General features: G+C 43.1%; 1 protein-coding gene across 5 annotated transcripts in view; it reads left to right on the top strand.

Moving 5' to 3' along the window:
• The window catches only part of WIPF1 (WAS/WASL interacting protein family member 1), an 89,217-nt gene that overhangs the window by 27,869 nt on the left and 45,874 nt on the right, over positions 1 to 15,474 (top strand). For 2 of the 5 annotated variants that reach the window (XR_003970856.1, XM_030325341.1), the window contains exon 1: positions 10,742 to 10,942. The exons of 2 other annotated variants lie outside the window; for them this stretch is intronic. The gene's annotated coding sequence lies outside the window, so the exon portion shown is untranslated. Of the gene's footprint in view, positions 1 to 10,740; positions 10,943 to 15,474 lie in introns of those variants that run through there. One more of the 5 variants, XM_030325343.1, reaches the window with a different exon arrangement.

Raw genomic sequence — 15,474 nt, 5'->3', positions numbered from 1 at the left:
ACCTGTTAGTAAAACTGAGCAAAACATAGTATTTCATTTATAGGATGGTTGCGTTACTGGAACATTCAGGGGCTAATACAACAGCGCCATAATTACTTTGAGTTTATATTTAACATGGAGCCAAGGTCTGGGATCAGATCACTAGAAACACTTTCTTTCCTACATCAGTCTCTAAGAGGACCTTTGAAAATCGTATGGGACAATTCTTCACTGAGTGGGACAGTCGGGGACACTGCAAATCGTCTAGCGTCTCCGGTCCCCAGGTGTGAAGTCCCCAAAGGCCCCCCACTATTTTGACACCCAAAAATGCCTCCATTTCCTGACCACATGCAGAGTGGTTGGGCGTGCCTTTTCCAGGTAACAGCTGCACCAGCCAGGCCTGGCTTCTGTGCAGCCAGGGGTCCCAGGGGAAGTCTTGGGTCATGGAGCCCTTCCTGCAGTGTTCAGATGGGTGACGTCAGGCCCAAAGGTGCAGAGTTACATAGGCTCTTGTTTCCTGAGTACCCCGTGGAAGGCTCTCCTGTCCCTGTGGTTTCTGTCCTTCAGCTACAGACACTGGGTAACCATCTAGAGAAGTCTGAATGAGGAACAATATGGCTATTGTCCCACCCCAGAAATAATCATAAAGGCCCCAGCCTGGGATTTATGCTTAATGATTAGCAACCAAAAGGAACCCAGGGCTATCCATATGGCAGTAGATTCTCCCTATTGTGTATACAAGTGGATACACAGCAGGATGTGAAAATGGGGCTTTCCACTAGTTTTCCCCTTGGGTTGAAAGAAACTTCTCTCTATATTTCACATGGGTTTTCCCCTTGGGGGCCACTTGTATTGGATGTTGGTGACCAACTGGGAAATTTTTGCATCTTAATTAAATTACCTAAGAGGAGACAGTGCTTTCAAAGGAAACGTGAATGGTCTTTCCACACATAAAAAGCATTTGTCCGTCAAAGACATAAAATCAGTGATGTTCCAATTTCAGCGTTTGTTGTTGTTATTTGCTGAGTATAAAACTGTCAAACTGGGGGCGCCTGGGTGACTCAGTTGGTTGGGTGTCCAACTTTGGCCTAGGTCTTGATCTCGCTGTTCCCAGTTCAAGCCCCGCATTCAGGCTCTGTGCTGATGGCTCAGAGCCTGGAGCCTGTTTCAGATTCTGTGTCTCCCTCTCTCTCTCTGCCATTCCCCCCCCCCCCCCCGCAAATAAATAAACATTAAAAAAAAATTAAAAAATAAAAACGTCAAACTGTCAGTGTAGAGAAACAGGGCCTTCCGTTTTGTCCTCAGAACCTAATGTACTGGACAGCCGGTCCTTGGGGATAAAATACTGATTGGTTGAGTATGAATATATGAAACCATTATGGGAATGTTCTTTCTGGATGGTGCTGGGTCTCTTTCTTCCCACTCCGGATGTGGTTCTCCTTTTCTTCTTACCAAGGGAGTCACCTCACCATTTTTTAACTTAAGTAAGAGGCTCTGTCATATCCCTGACACTGGCAAATAGCCCTGCTTGAGAAAGAGCTGTTACATGTGTTGGCAGGTCCCCACGCTGTCTTTGTAAATGTCTGTCCTGTGTCACCACATGACAGGAGAAGCAAGAGCCTTCCCAGGACCTTTGGGAGGAACAAATCCAGCACAAACCTACCCCACCCTGGTGCTTCCCGACCTACACCCAAACCTGTGGCAGCCTAACCCCAACCTTAGGTTCAATGAGGGATGAAACTAAACTTGGAGTTGGACACTTTTATTTAATTTTTTAATGTTTTTATCTGTTTATTAAAATGTATTTTTAATATGTATTTATTTTTGAGAGAGTGCACGTGAGTGGGGAAGGGGCAGAGAGAGAGAGGGAGACACAGAATCCAGAGCAGGCTCCAGGCTCCGACCTGTCAGCACAGAGTCCGACGTGGGGCTTGAACTCATGAACCCTGAGATCATGACCTGAGCCGAAGTTGAACACTTAACCGACTGAGCCACCCAGGCGCCCCTAATTTTTTTTTAATGTTTTAAAATTTATTTTTGAGACAACGCTCGAGCAGAGGAGGGACAGAGAAAGCAGAGGCTGGGGTGGGCGGGCGGGGGGCAGACAGAGGATCCAAAGCAGGCTCCACACTGGCAACAGCAAGTCCAATGCGGGGCTCATGATCTGAGCTGAAGTCTGATGGTCAACTGACTGAGCCACCCAGGTGCGCCTGGAGTTGGACGCTTTTAACATCCATGTACAACTATTTTTCAAGCCCCAGTGATATGCCAGAGAGTGATCTAAAGCAGCTGGGGGGACAGCAGTGAACAAGGCAAACACTATGCCCCATGGGCTCCTTCTCTAGTTGGAAAAGCGGACCATGCACAGGCAACACAGAATATGAACAGGTGAGGGGAGCAAGCCACAAAACCAGGAGAAAATGGTCCTAAATGCCCTAGGACAAGGGATGGGGGACGGGGTGGAGCAGTGGTCCAGGAAGCGGATCAGTGGGCAAGTGTCAGGTCCCCATGGGCCTTGCTAGTCACTTCAGGGACTCTAGATTTTGCCTGGTGAACAGTGGAAAGCCACGGAGGCTTTTGAGTCTGTGGATCTTTTCTGAGCCCCCACTTTGAAGGTATCATATGCAGTATATCTTGGCTGAGGATTCAAGTCCTGTGCTAGGATTGTCAGCACTAAGAGTCTAGGAAGGAGAAGCCAACTGGGGTCTTTAATTCTTCTGGCCACAAGCCCGAGAAGTTTTAAGAGATGGCTCCAAGCAGGACAAACTCTTGTTAGCCCTGAATCTAGAGCCCGGGGCTGCGTCTGGGCAGCCCCGAGACTTCCCCAGGACTGACTTTGATTATGTGTGAAAGTGTCATCGGTGTATCCTACCGAGGAAAAGGAGGAGTAAAATGGGGCTCCTTCCCACCAGGCTGCACCATCTAGAGCTGTGTTGTCCAGTATGGTAGTGGCTCTTGAGCATCCGAAATGTTGCCAGTGTAAAATACATATTTTTGAAGACTTAGTCAAAGAAAAGAATGCAAAATGCCTAGTTAATACTTTTTATTATGAGGACATGTTATAATGATATTTTTGAAATAGTGTGTTAAGTAAATTACTATTTTTTTAATGTTTATTTATTTTTTGAGAGAGAGAGAGACCGAGCACAAGAGGGGGAAGGGCAGAAAGAGAGGGAGACACAGAATCCAAAGCAGGTTCCAGACTCTGAGCTGTCATCAGAGCCTGACGTGGGGCTCAAACTCAGGAGCGGCGAGATCATCACCTGAGCCCAAGTCGGACACTCAACCTACTGAGCCACCCAGGCACCCCTAAATATATTATTATAATTTCCCATTTTAAACTCTTTATAACGTAGTTGGTAGAAAATATAGAACTGCCTGTACGGCTCCAATATGGTGTGATACCCAGCGTACAATGGCTGGGGGGAGAACAGTAGAGGAATCTTGTGGTTAAATTCCCATTTGGGCAAGGAGAGAATGAGACATCAGTTGCCAGTCTCTAGAATATTTTATAACCCACCAAGCAAGTTCTCCCCATGCTGTCAGTGGGATGAGAACTTTGGCCAGCCAGTGGCTTACCCTGCTTCTGCTCTCTGCGAGGATCTTCCGTTTCTGCCGTCTTCCAGAGCCATCTTGAAGAGCAGGCCTCCCCCTATTCCTCAACCCACCTATTGTCATCAGGAATCTAGGGATTGCCTTAGGGTTTGAGCAATCATAATATGTTTTTTTTGTTTTTAAGTTTATTTATTTATTTTGAGAGAGAGAGAAAGTGAGAGCAGGGGAGGGGTGGAGAGAGGGAGAATCTCAAGCAGGCTCCTCCCTGCTCAAACTCATGAAACTGTGAGATCATGACCTGCGCTGAAATCAAGAGTTGGTTGCTCAGCTGACTGAGCCACCCAGACACCCCAATCATAATCTGTTTTTAACTAGTTTTGGACTTTATCCTCTAGTGTAGTGCCCTTAAAAATTTGGTAGGTGTCTCCAATCCCTGAACCCCATGTAACCAAAACTCAAGATTGTGTTGAGTCATAGTCTTTGTTTTCGTTTTTGTTTTTAGTATTTATTTACTTATTTATTTTGAGAGAGAGAAAATGCTCACATGCGCATACACAAGCTAGGGAAGGGCACAGAGAGGGAGAGAGAGAATCCCCAGCAGGCTCAGCACGGAGCCCAACCCAGGGCTCGATTTCACAACCAGGAGATCATGACCTGAGCTGGAATCAATAGTGGGACACTTAACTAACTAAGCCACCCAGGGGCCACAAGTCATAGTCTTTAAATGTGGGGCCAAGTCTGGGCACTTCTGTCTCCCACCAAATGAACCATCCTCCACTCTCCAACTTTGTGGCCTCAATCTTAGTCTCTGATTAGGTACAATTTGAAACAATGGCCTGAGCTGGTAGAACCATTCATAATTTACTCCTTGCTCTTGAAATGGATCCCAGTGTATCACAAAGAAAGTAACTGGCCGTATGTTCAGATGAGAGGACCTAACAGAATGTCTTTGGAGGGACACTGGGGTATCGGGCTTCTGTGTTCCAGGTGTATTTCTTGATAGGGTTCTTACCTTTCAACCCTACTTTGTCCAATGTTAGCATAGCATAGAAATTTTGAGTTTTCCAAACCACAAGGTTCCAGATTATTTGACCCTCAACCATCTTCGTTACAGACCACAGGCAAAAAAAAGGCCTCTAACAGAGAGTTGTATTTTTTGCCTCTCTGTGCCTTCAGTAAGCTTCAGCCTAAATTATCTCTCTTCTGTGGTTCTTACTGAAGACTGCAAGAAACAGCCCACACACGCCAACATTCTACATGTTTCCTCCAGATCCTCTAGTGGTGCACCATCAGTAGGCTCATGGACGTATTAGGCCAAGGATTCAACAGGTGGCAGTGGTGGTGTTTGCCATCACATAACAAGGACGCCAACTAGCCCAGGAGAGCCTGCACTAGCCTGCACCTGACCTCAAATCGGTACCCGCGCATTTTCGGGTTAGCCACATGCAACACTCGCTTCTAGTACCGATTTCCACATCCCAAGAGTGTTTGTATTGCCAGTGATAGAAAACCTGACTGTCCTATCTCAAACAAAATAGAGAATTTGTTTGTTAGTATAAAATAAAAGCCCAGAAACAGGGCTAACCTGTGGTACAGATGTATTCAACCAACAGGATCAGTAGCTGATTTTCCCCCACCCCCAGTTCCCCACTCGTTGGTTTCACTTTCAGACCTCATGTCGTCAAAGGATGAGTGTGGCTGTTCCAGCCCCCGTATCCTCACAGATCCAACTCCAGCCCATCCAGCCGAAATGGCCTCGCCTCAGACCACAAGCTCCCTTGGTTTTAACGAGTTCACTGGCCGTCACTAAAAAAGCATGTGGGGCCAAATGAATGCAAGGCTCTGATTAGCTGACCCTGAATCACATGCTCTTCCTGTCTCTGCAGTGGGAGCACACGCCTCAGACCCACAGCTCTGAGAGTGAGGGAGAGAGGGGTCTCCAAACAAAAATTGAAGGGCATCAGTATAAGAAGGATGAATGAATGCCAAGCTGCCAAAACGTATGGAAATATATTGCAAATTTGTCCCCAGTAAGATTACACTAATTTATATTGATAGGGTGTAGAATGGTACAAAACTTGTTTTTAATTTCCCTGTGTTTCTGAGATTATTTTTTTTTTTTTTCCAACGTTTATTTATTTTTGGGACAGAGAGAGACAGAGCATGAACGGGGGAGGGGCAGAGAGAGAGGGAGACACAGAATCGGAAACAGGCTCCAGGCTCTGAGCCATCAGCCCAGAGCCCGACGCGGGGCTCGAACTCCCGGACCGCGAGATCGTGACCTGGCTGAAGTCGGACGCTTAACCGACTGCGCCACCCAGGCGCCCCTCTGAGATTATTTTTAAATGATCAGACCTCTGGGGTGCCTGAGTGGCTCAGGTGGTTAAGCGTCCAATTCTTGATTTTGGCTCAGGCCATGATCTCACGGTTCATGGGTTTGAGCCCTGCATCCGGCTCTGCGCTGACAGCATGGAGCCTGCTTGGGATTCTCTCTCCCTCTTTCTCTGCCCCTCCCCATTCACACACACTCTCTTTTTCAAAATAAATAAATAAGCTTAAAAAAAAATAAATTCGATCAAACCTGTGTAACTGTACTCATTATTTTGGGGGAAGAGGGAAATTTCTTTGTTTCTGCTGTTTTAAATAATGTAATTCTCATATTTTAACATTTTGAAAGTAGATTTCCTCACACAATAAATGTGCACATTTAATCTGGCATGGTTTCTCATTCCCCCTAAGAAGCTATAAGGGAGGGCATGTTGCTATTGAGGAAGGTGTTTGAGAATTGAGGAACCAGTATTCTAAAACATCTTTCTACTATCAGGGCAAAAACTATACTATAACAGGTAGTCATGGAAACACAACTTGGGAAACCAGAATTATAAGCAAACAAGGCTTCTTATATTTTATACATGTTGCTGTTCTCCTGATTCATTCTGTGTTGATTTGGGGTTGCCACGGGAGGGTCGTGGGCTGTGGTCCTTTACTGCTTTTCCCAGACTGGTAAAAACTGTGCTGTTGTTTTATAATCTTCTGTCTGTTTGTGGTGGTGTTTTTGTTTTTTTTTTTTTCCTGTACATTAATATGGAGGATTCTTTACCTGATTGGTTCAAGAGCTTATTGATTTTGTTTTACTCTACCGTTAAGCTCAGTTGGTCTGTGTTTTGAATGGGGGTGAAATACACATTTAAAATTCTCAGGGCGCCCGGGTGGCTGGGTTGGTTCAGTGTCCCACTTCGGCTCAGGTCATGATCTCGTGGTTTGTGAGTTCGAGCCCTGCATGGGGCTGTGTGCTCTCAGCACGCAGATTCTGTCTCGTCTCTCTGCCCCTCCCCTGCTCACGCTCTCTTTCTCTCTCAAATATAAAACAAAACATTAAAAAACATTTTTTTTAATTCTCTTTGAAGTCCAGAACTATGATTGTCTTTCTTTGCTGTGGATTTTTAATCCATTTACCTTTGGCCTTTGATTATAATAATGGCCCCGACAGCAACACAAATCATACCCTCCCTCACCTTCTTCCCTCCACACCACAGCCTTCTCCCTACACCTTTTCTTTCTTCTGTCTCCTTATGCTTATAGAAAGGAAGTAAGTGAAATCCTCCTTCAGAACCTAAAATGAAGCTTATGGCGGTAATGACACTGGACTGCAGAGCAGGAGACCAGGCTTGTGGCTCCTGCTCTGCTGCTGCCAGCCGTGTGATACGAGCAGGTCGCTTAGCGTCCCTGGACCCCCATTTCCTCATCTGTAAGTGACAGTGAGAACTTCGATGTCTGCAGTCTCATGCAGTCTTAAACTTCCTTCTTTCAAGAAGCTGATACCCATCTGAGACCGCTCACTGAGGAGGAAGGGCAGGAAGCACCTTCACATCCCAGACTTGTGTGTCATCATTGCAGTGTGGCCTTCAAGTCTCCTGTAGCCCTCGATGCAGCTGGAACTCTCCCCAGTCCACCACACACCTCTCCCTGATCTTTTCTGGCCTCATTTCCTTTATCTTATTTCTTCCTCTCCCTTTTTTTTTTTTTCAATATATGAAATTTATTGTCAAATTGGTTTCCATACAACACCCAGTGCTCACCCCAAAAGGTGCCCTCCTCAATACCCATCACCCACCCCCCTCTCCCTCCCACCCCCCATCAACCCTCAGTTTGTTCTCAGTTTTTAAGAGTCTCTTATGCTTTGGCTCTCTCCCACTCTAACCTCTTTTTTTTTTTTTCTTCCTCTCCCTTTCTGATCGGATTGTTTACTTTTGACATTTTTCTCTCCCTACTGCCCAATTACATAAGCTACCTGCACTGCATCCACTGGTGGGCTAACAGGCTTCCCTGAAGATCTGTGGCATCCTTCCTCTGGAAAAGTTCCCGTTACATGTCTTTTTTTTTTTTTTTTTTTTTTTTTGAGACAGAGAGAAAGAGACAGCGCATGAGCACATGCGTGGGCATGCCTGTGTGCACAAGCAGGGGAGGGGCAGAGGGAGAAAGAAAAAGAATCGCAAGCAGGCTCCACGCCCAACGTGGAGACCAACACAGGGCTCAGTCCTACTATCCTGGGATCATGACCTGAGCCGAAGTCAAAAGCTGGACACTCAACCGACCGAGCCACCCCAGAAAGTTCCCTTTTAACTTGAACTTTCCCAAGAAGAGGGTGCAAGTCTCGTCTTGGCATTTCTCACTCACTATTTGAGAGGAAACAATCTGAAGCTCTTAAGGGAATGTTATATTATGGAAGAATTTTTAGGAGATATTGATTTTTTTTTCACTCAACACATTTACTGAGCACCTACCAAGTGTCAGAGGCTGTTGTAGATGCTGAGGTGACCATAGGAAAGAAGGTCCCCGTCCTCATGGAGTTTGAATTCTAGTGGGGACGCACAAGTACATAAACCATTAAGTAAAAGAATGTCAAGTGGGGACATGTGCTGTGCATAAAAGAAAATAGGCACAGAGATGGGGCATGAGGAGGAGGATTTTTGCTGACAACTGAAGAATGAGAAGGAACCAGGAGATGAGTGTAGGAGGGGGGAGAGGAGGGCTTACAAGTGTAAGGCCCCAAGATGCAAATGAGCTTAATGTGTTTAAGGAACAGAAAGAACTGGAAGGTAAATTAGCAAGAAGGGCTGTTACTTGAGAGGAGGTCAGAGGGCTAGGGCAGGGCCAGATATTGTGGGGTTTTATGGGCCCAGGGAAAGATTCTGGACTTTCTAGGTGAAATGGGAAACCACTGCAGGATTTTAAGCAGGGGAGGAACATTATCTGATTTATGTCCTAGGGTACCTAATAGATACCTCATAAATGTGTCCAAAGTTGACTGTATTTATAAGTTTTCATTAAAGATGAAAACAGACCTGAAATCTAGACAACTACTCCCTTGTGCGTCTTGGGGGCTGAAGCCTTCTAAGTGATTCTCCCTAACAATTGAACCATCCCTGACGGATGGGAATGGACGGGACTGCCTGTGTACTGAGCGGGTGTGGGTGTATTTGTGTGTGTGTGTGTGTGTGTGTGTGTATTTGCGATGCCTTACTTAGAGACCTTCAAAATAATTCTGAAAATACAGAGAGAAATCATCACAATCCCCATGTTCCCTTTTTAGACCTAGTTAGACTATACTTAGACTTCCCCAAGGTTCTCTCAAGCATTTCCTTGGTAGCTGACCAAGTTTTCTATTTTCCTGAGGTTAGTGGAGAGGGAAGGAGATGCCAGCAGCAGGCCTCCACCTCTGTCTGGTGCCCCATACCTGCATGTATTTATTCCCATACTGCATGTCCCCTGGACTCTAGATCCTATATTAGGCAAGACCGATGCATTCCTGCCTTTAGATGACTCCAGGCAAAGTGGAGGACTCTCCATTACTAATCCTTGAGTGCTCTACTTCCAGGAATTTTGCCACGGCCCAGCGTCATAAAACTCTACTCATACAGCTAGATTCATATCACAAAGAATTTAGAGTCTGAAAGAGCCTTAGACATCAACTATCCCAGTACTCCTCAGTAGGAGCACTGTCAGTATCTTGGGTAAGACCATCCAAAGCATCATAGGAAATTCCACATTCTGGGCTCTACCCAAGAATCCCACAGGGCTCCCCATTCCAACCCACTGCTTCTCACCCCCGACTAAAAATGAATCCACACATTTCCACCCGCCTCCTGAATTGAGAACCACTGGTCTACCCAGTCCTGTCATTTTACAGGGGAATATTAGGCAACTTGTGGTCTTTTCATGCCTTTTCCTTCTGAACCCAGCAGAATCAGGATCCAAAGTTCTAATTTTACAATGAAGTTAGTTTCTGAAATATGCCTCTGTTTTTCATTCTTCCTACAGATATGTTTTTGTTTTCAAAGTTTTTCTTCTCAGAGTTACATGCTATGTGTTGCAAATATAAGTCTGAACTTTTCAGATGGATCAAGCAAGAATTATGAGCATTTTCAGATTATTTATAATAACTCAAGATTTTGGCATAGTATTTTCTACGTGTAGCCCGTTGCCTATCCACTTCTTAGAGACCTTTAATAACGAGAAATCTGCCTTTCCTTGTTCTGCACTCATTATCTCTGCTTTCGTCAAGCATCTTCTGGGAGAGTTATTGTTATCCCATTAAGTATGAAGGACAGAAACAAAACATTTTTGAACAGAAAGCTCTGGATCTTCATATGACTTGAGCTGAGTATCATTTATCCTGTCTTGGGCACCAGAATCACATTTTAGAACTCATTTGCCTTCATACACCTGACCAGCTCTCTTCACCTGCATCTCTGACTTTCTCTTTACACACTTGAACGCTCTGTAGATGAGGAAGAATCACTTACCCTAATCATTGATGTAGTTGAGAGCTTCTAGTGCTTGGGTGACTCTTTTCCTTAATACTAAATGGTAGAGTCAATGAGAGTAATACCGAATGATATAGTCCTTGAGAGTAATACTTTCAAGCGGCATTTTCCTGAAGGAATCTCAGGCTCTGTGAACAATTATAATTGTGCAGGTGTCCAGAATAACATTGGCCTGCCAACTGGATGGACACCCTGATCTCTTGTGACTGTACCAAACAGATTTGTTATACCTTGTGGAAAGAGAAACATTTAATTTTTTAATTTAGGGTTGTTGTTTTTTTTCCTTGCTTGCTTCTTAAGTAAAACCAATCTAGTTTCTTTTTCTGAAGCAAAGGAGGAAGGAACAAACAACAAATTAATCAGACAGGAAGCGAATAACCACAGAAAGACGTCTGCCTCTGACTCAGTATGTCACATTTAACAAGAGGCCAGAACTTGTCCAAAATGGCTGTTTAAAAACGACCCCATACTTGCGTTAGAAGATGATGCCTTTTTCAGGGACCGTTTTCTCTCTGGGCTCACATCTTGCTTGTCTGTCTACCTGTGTCCCCGATCATGCCTTCCTACGGTATCCTCTAACGGTAAGAAAAATTATATTCAAACTAAATGTATTTCCTTTATCAGCTAGAGGGAAGAACTAAATGGCTTTTAGTGGGCTGTAGTATGTTGGGATAGTTTGATTTCTCAGTATAAGACCACGTAATCGATTCCTGTTGCACAGAATGCTAGTTTCAACACTGTTGTGACTGTGGGCAATTTGTAACTTGTGTTTTGTGCCAAAAAATAAGCGAGATTTTCAGTAGAATTTTTCCTGACCCCTGGACAAGTTTGAATCTACAAGAATTTTTTTTTTTCCATTTAAAATAAGGGTTGATGTCTGTAAGTATATCCTTTCAGTGCATGGTACAGTTGTCCACACGCTGCTTCTGAGTGATCGCTTTGGCAAGCAGCAGTTAGGTGCTTTTAACGTAAAGGGAGTCATTGGAAACTTCAAAGGAAAGTACCATGGAACTAAGCTGTTGCCATTCTATTGCTATAGATATGTCACTTAAGTTCAAATCCCAAATTAAACCATTTCAAAGAGGAGTATTTTAGGAAAAAGACAGTCTGTCTTTAGAACCTTTCTATTTAACACCTTAAATACTGCTAACCAAATTTTGTAGCATTCATTATAACTATTTACAGTTAATATGATTAACACTTTGTCATAAAATACTGTAATTTAAAATTTTCAAGCAATGTACCTAGAGACCTATAGAACAGGATTAAGGAAACTTTGTATAAAAAAAAAAACATTTTCCCCTCTGTGGGGCACATATGAAAAAGTGACCTGACATACTCCTTTTTCCCCATGGAGAAATATAAAATAAAGGTTGAAAATATTAAGAGGGCCCATACAACTTTAGTTGGACAATAAGGACAAGTTCTTTTAAATAATTTAATGGTATAAGTAGTGTGTGCAGTAGAAAATGGAGAAGTGGTAAAATGGAGAAAAGGTTCAGGAAGATTGTGATTAAGAAAAGTAGAACAGGGGGCGCCTGGGTGGCTCAGTCGGTTGAGCGTCCAGCTTCGGCTCAGGTCATGATCTCACCATTTCTGAGTTCAAGCCCCACATCGGGCTCTGTGCTGACAGCTCAGAGCCTGGAGCCTGCTTCAGATTCTGTGTCCCCCTCTCTCTCCACCCCACTCCTGCTTGTGCTCTGTCTCTCTCTGTCTTTCAAAAATAAATAAACATAAAGAAAAAATTAAAAAGGAAAAAAGAAAAGTAGAACAGCTTGGTATACAGAAAGATAGATAAGTGAGAAGGCAAGAGAAAGAAGAAGACAGGATAGTGAGAGAGGGAGGTGAGAGGCTGGAAAGGCTGGTCAGTCAGTGTGGAAGCCACGTCCTTCCAATTCATTTGGATTGTGGGTCTTAAGTGTTACCCATTAACTTCATAAAGTTAGGCTGCTTCTGAACTGGCATGTCATCTAGTCAAAACCCTTCCTTTTGTAGTCTAAAGAGGTTTAAATGATTTCTCTAGAATCCCAATCAGGCTTTTTGCTGTTCTTTGAAAAGTTCATACATGAGTTCATTGTTCACAGCTCTTTAATTACTCTAATATTTAAACTTTTAAGGATCATACAGACACCGGATAAAGTGCAGTGTTCCGAGAACTGTCCGTGATAAAAAGGATTCCCTGGGGTCAGCAGCAATCTCACCCTGCTCATTGATGAAATCAGATTCTAGATCTGGCCCATAGGCTGGAAGTTGTCCAACCTGTGCTAAAATGTAAGAGGAAGTGAGCTCCCTAATTTCTGGAGCTTTCAAGTTTTATGCCCTTTGGAAGTCTGCTTAACATTTCATGAACATGTCACTTTACTTTCTAAGTTTCTGGCTGTTTAAATTGTGAAACATTTCACTTTTGTTTAATTAAATTGCCATACATTTATGTCTTGTTGAAAAGAGCATTTCTCTTGAACTATCATAAATACCTCTGTCTGTATTTTGCAACCCTCACTCCTAAAAATTAAAACTGAAAAAAATACTAGAATAAGGAATGCCTTAATTAGTATGCTTTTTCTGAGAAATTTAAAATGCACTCTATACACATCTCCCTTCACCATTCATTTGTAATATGGAGGTTTGCCTGGATATGGACATGTGGGCTAAGGTTTCAATCGACTCCTGGTTTCTTTCTTATGGTTAAATAGAGGGGGGAGACAGTAGCATTTATTGAGCACTTGCTACATGTTAGGCTCTTTTGCTGCTTTTATTTTTAAAAAAATAGTGAATATTGTTACGCATTTGCCTTATTTCACTCTTGAATAAAATGGATTTAGTCTAAACTGGATTTAGACTATGCAATTTGCCCAAGGCCACCTAACAACTAAATGTGAAGTTTTCTAGAATTTCAAGAGCTTCTTTCATAAATGCAGTGTAGAGGCCACTAGGTGCTCTCTTGCAGTCCTAAGACTGAGATTACAAATGCTTTGTTTTAAATGTCACAGCGACAGGGGCACCTGGGTAGCTCAGTCGGTTGAGTGTCTGACTCCTGATATTGGCTCAAGTCATGACCTCCCGGTTCATGGGTTCGAGCCTCACATCGGGCTCATGGGTCATGTGTTCCAGCCCCACATAGCTTCAGATATCTGTCTCCCTCTCTCTGCCCCTCTCCCACTCACGCATGCTCGCTTCTCTGTCTCTGTCTCTCTCTCTCAAAAATAAACAAACATTTTAAAAAAGGTTTAAAGGGGACACCTGGGTGGCTTAGTCGGTTAAGCGTCCAACTCTTGGTTTTGACTCAGGTCATGATCTCACTTTGCACTGACAGTGCAGAGCCTGCTTGGGATTCTCTCTCCCTCTCTCTCTGCCCCTCCCCCACTCGTGCTCTCTGTCTCTTAAATAAGTAAGCTTAAAAAAAAAAGGTAAAATAAAGTGAATAACCATAAGGAAGACATTTTCCTTCCTAGGTCTTTTGGCCTTTTTAGAAGTAAATTTGGTGATACTTTTGCTTGTATTGTAAGACTACATTTCAGTGATAACATGAATAAAATATATTGAGTGTGTTGACATATATGCTGGGGGTAAGGGCACATGGGTAGATCTTAATCCTCCAGTGAAACTAAATATGCTGGAAGATTTAGGAAAACTCTGGCTTTAAAATTTGATCCCCTTAAAGAGAAAACTTAGAAGAGACGGGAAGTAGTGGGAAGAAACTCGATACCTTTTAGTTATGTGGATAAGGCAGAGAAAGGCTTCCTTTCCCTTTCCCACAGCTAAACCATGACAGGTGGAACGTTCAACTTATCTTCATTTTCTCACTTTTAAAAGGGCTTGGATGTCTATAAATTTGCATTCATTTTTCAATGAAGCATGTATGACAGTGGATTTAAAAAATTACTTGACTTCATAGCAACCTTTATTTCCCTACCAGTTACTCTTACAGTGAAACTGTGAATTTGTGTGCTACTGATCACAATGACATCGTAGATGTCTCAAAACGTCTTCTCTGAACAATGCCTTTCCCACTCCCCCCTCCAAAATTAACTGTTTATCTAAAAGAACTCTAAAGGAAGTATTTCTGAACTAGCCAAAGACGCTCTAAATACAGCAAGACACAAACCCTTACCATTGAGAAGACAACCCATATACAGAATTCACTTATCATCTTAAATGATGATCAAGAAAAGAGCAAGTACATTTTGAGAAATGACGGGTTCCGTGTACAGACAGCGTGTGGTCCAGCTGGGATTGCGAATAACAGAGACCACTAACTAGATGATGCTGCTGCTTTGCTTAAAGCTCGTTTCTTTTCTCTACCTTTTGCTTCCTCTTGAGTTGAGCAGTCTTTTGTTTTTCCTCTTTGTGTTAATTGCCTCATTGCCTACAGCCCTCTGAGCCTGGTCCTGCTGGAGGGTGGGGGTGGGGTGGGGCAACAGAGATGTTGCGCTGTGACTCGTATCAGAAAATAGAAACTACAGGCAACTGCAGCTGTGAAAAGATTGTGCTGAAGAAACAGGATGGCTGTGGTTTGCTGTGAGCATCAATTTTCCTGTTGAGCATTTTTACAGGAAGTTGAAGAACAAAGCCAACTTCATCTTAATTAGTTCTAATGGTCTTCAGATCTTAAGCACATCCAACTAAGTTTGCATCATGCAAGAGTCTCTAAAGAATAGAATCCATAATAATTATGATAGGCATCCCCAAACTATGGGCTTTTTAAAATTCAGGATTTTAGTAGCAATTTGAGTTGGCTAAATGATTTTATTTCTACAGTGTAACTTGGAGCGGATTCATTGCCTTTATAATGAATGCTTCTACAATAACTTTTTATGGTTGTAATAACTCAATATGAATTTAAGAGCCTTTTCTTATTAAAACACTGTTGAGTTATATATATTATAACTTAATATTTATTGGTCAAACAAATGTGCATGTGTGTATATAGAGACAGAGGGGGGAGGGGGCATATGTGTGTGTTCATAAGCTGGACGGACCTACATGAAAATGTTTAGAATATCTGTAAATTATCTGCCTTATTATTAACCCCAACGCTTTTTCACCTATAATTTAATGATTATTATTTTTTAATTTTATTTATTTTGAGAGAGAGAAATACAGAGCATGTGAG

Source organism: Lynx canadensis, chromosome C1 (genome assembly GCF_007474595.2).
Source record: "Lynx canadensis isolate LIC74 chromosome C1, mLynCan4.pri.v2, whole genome shotgun sequence".
Taxonomy (NCBI): domain Eukaryota; kingdom Metazoa; phylum Chordata; class Mammalia; order Carnivora; family Felidae; genus Lynx; species Lynx canadensis.
Note: the sequence above shows the minus strand (reverse complement) of the source record. Positions and strands in the feature narration are given on the sequence as shown.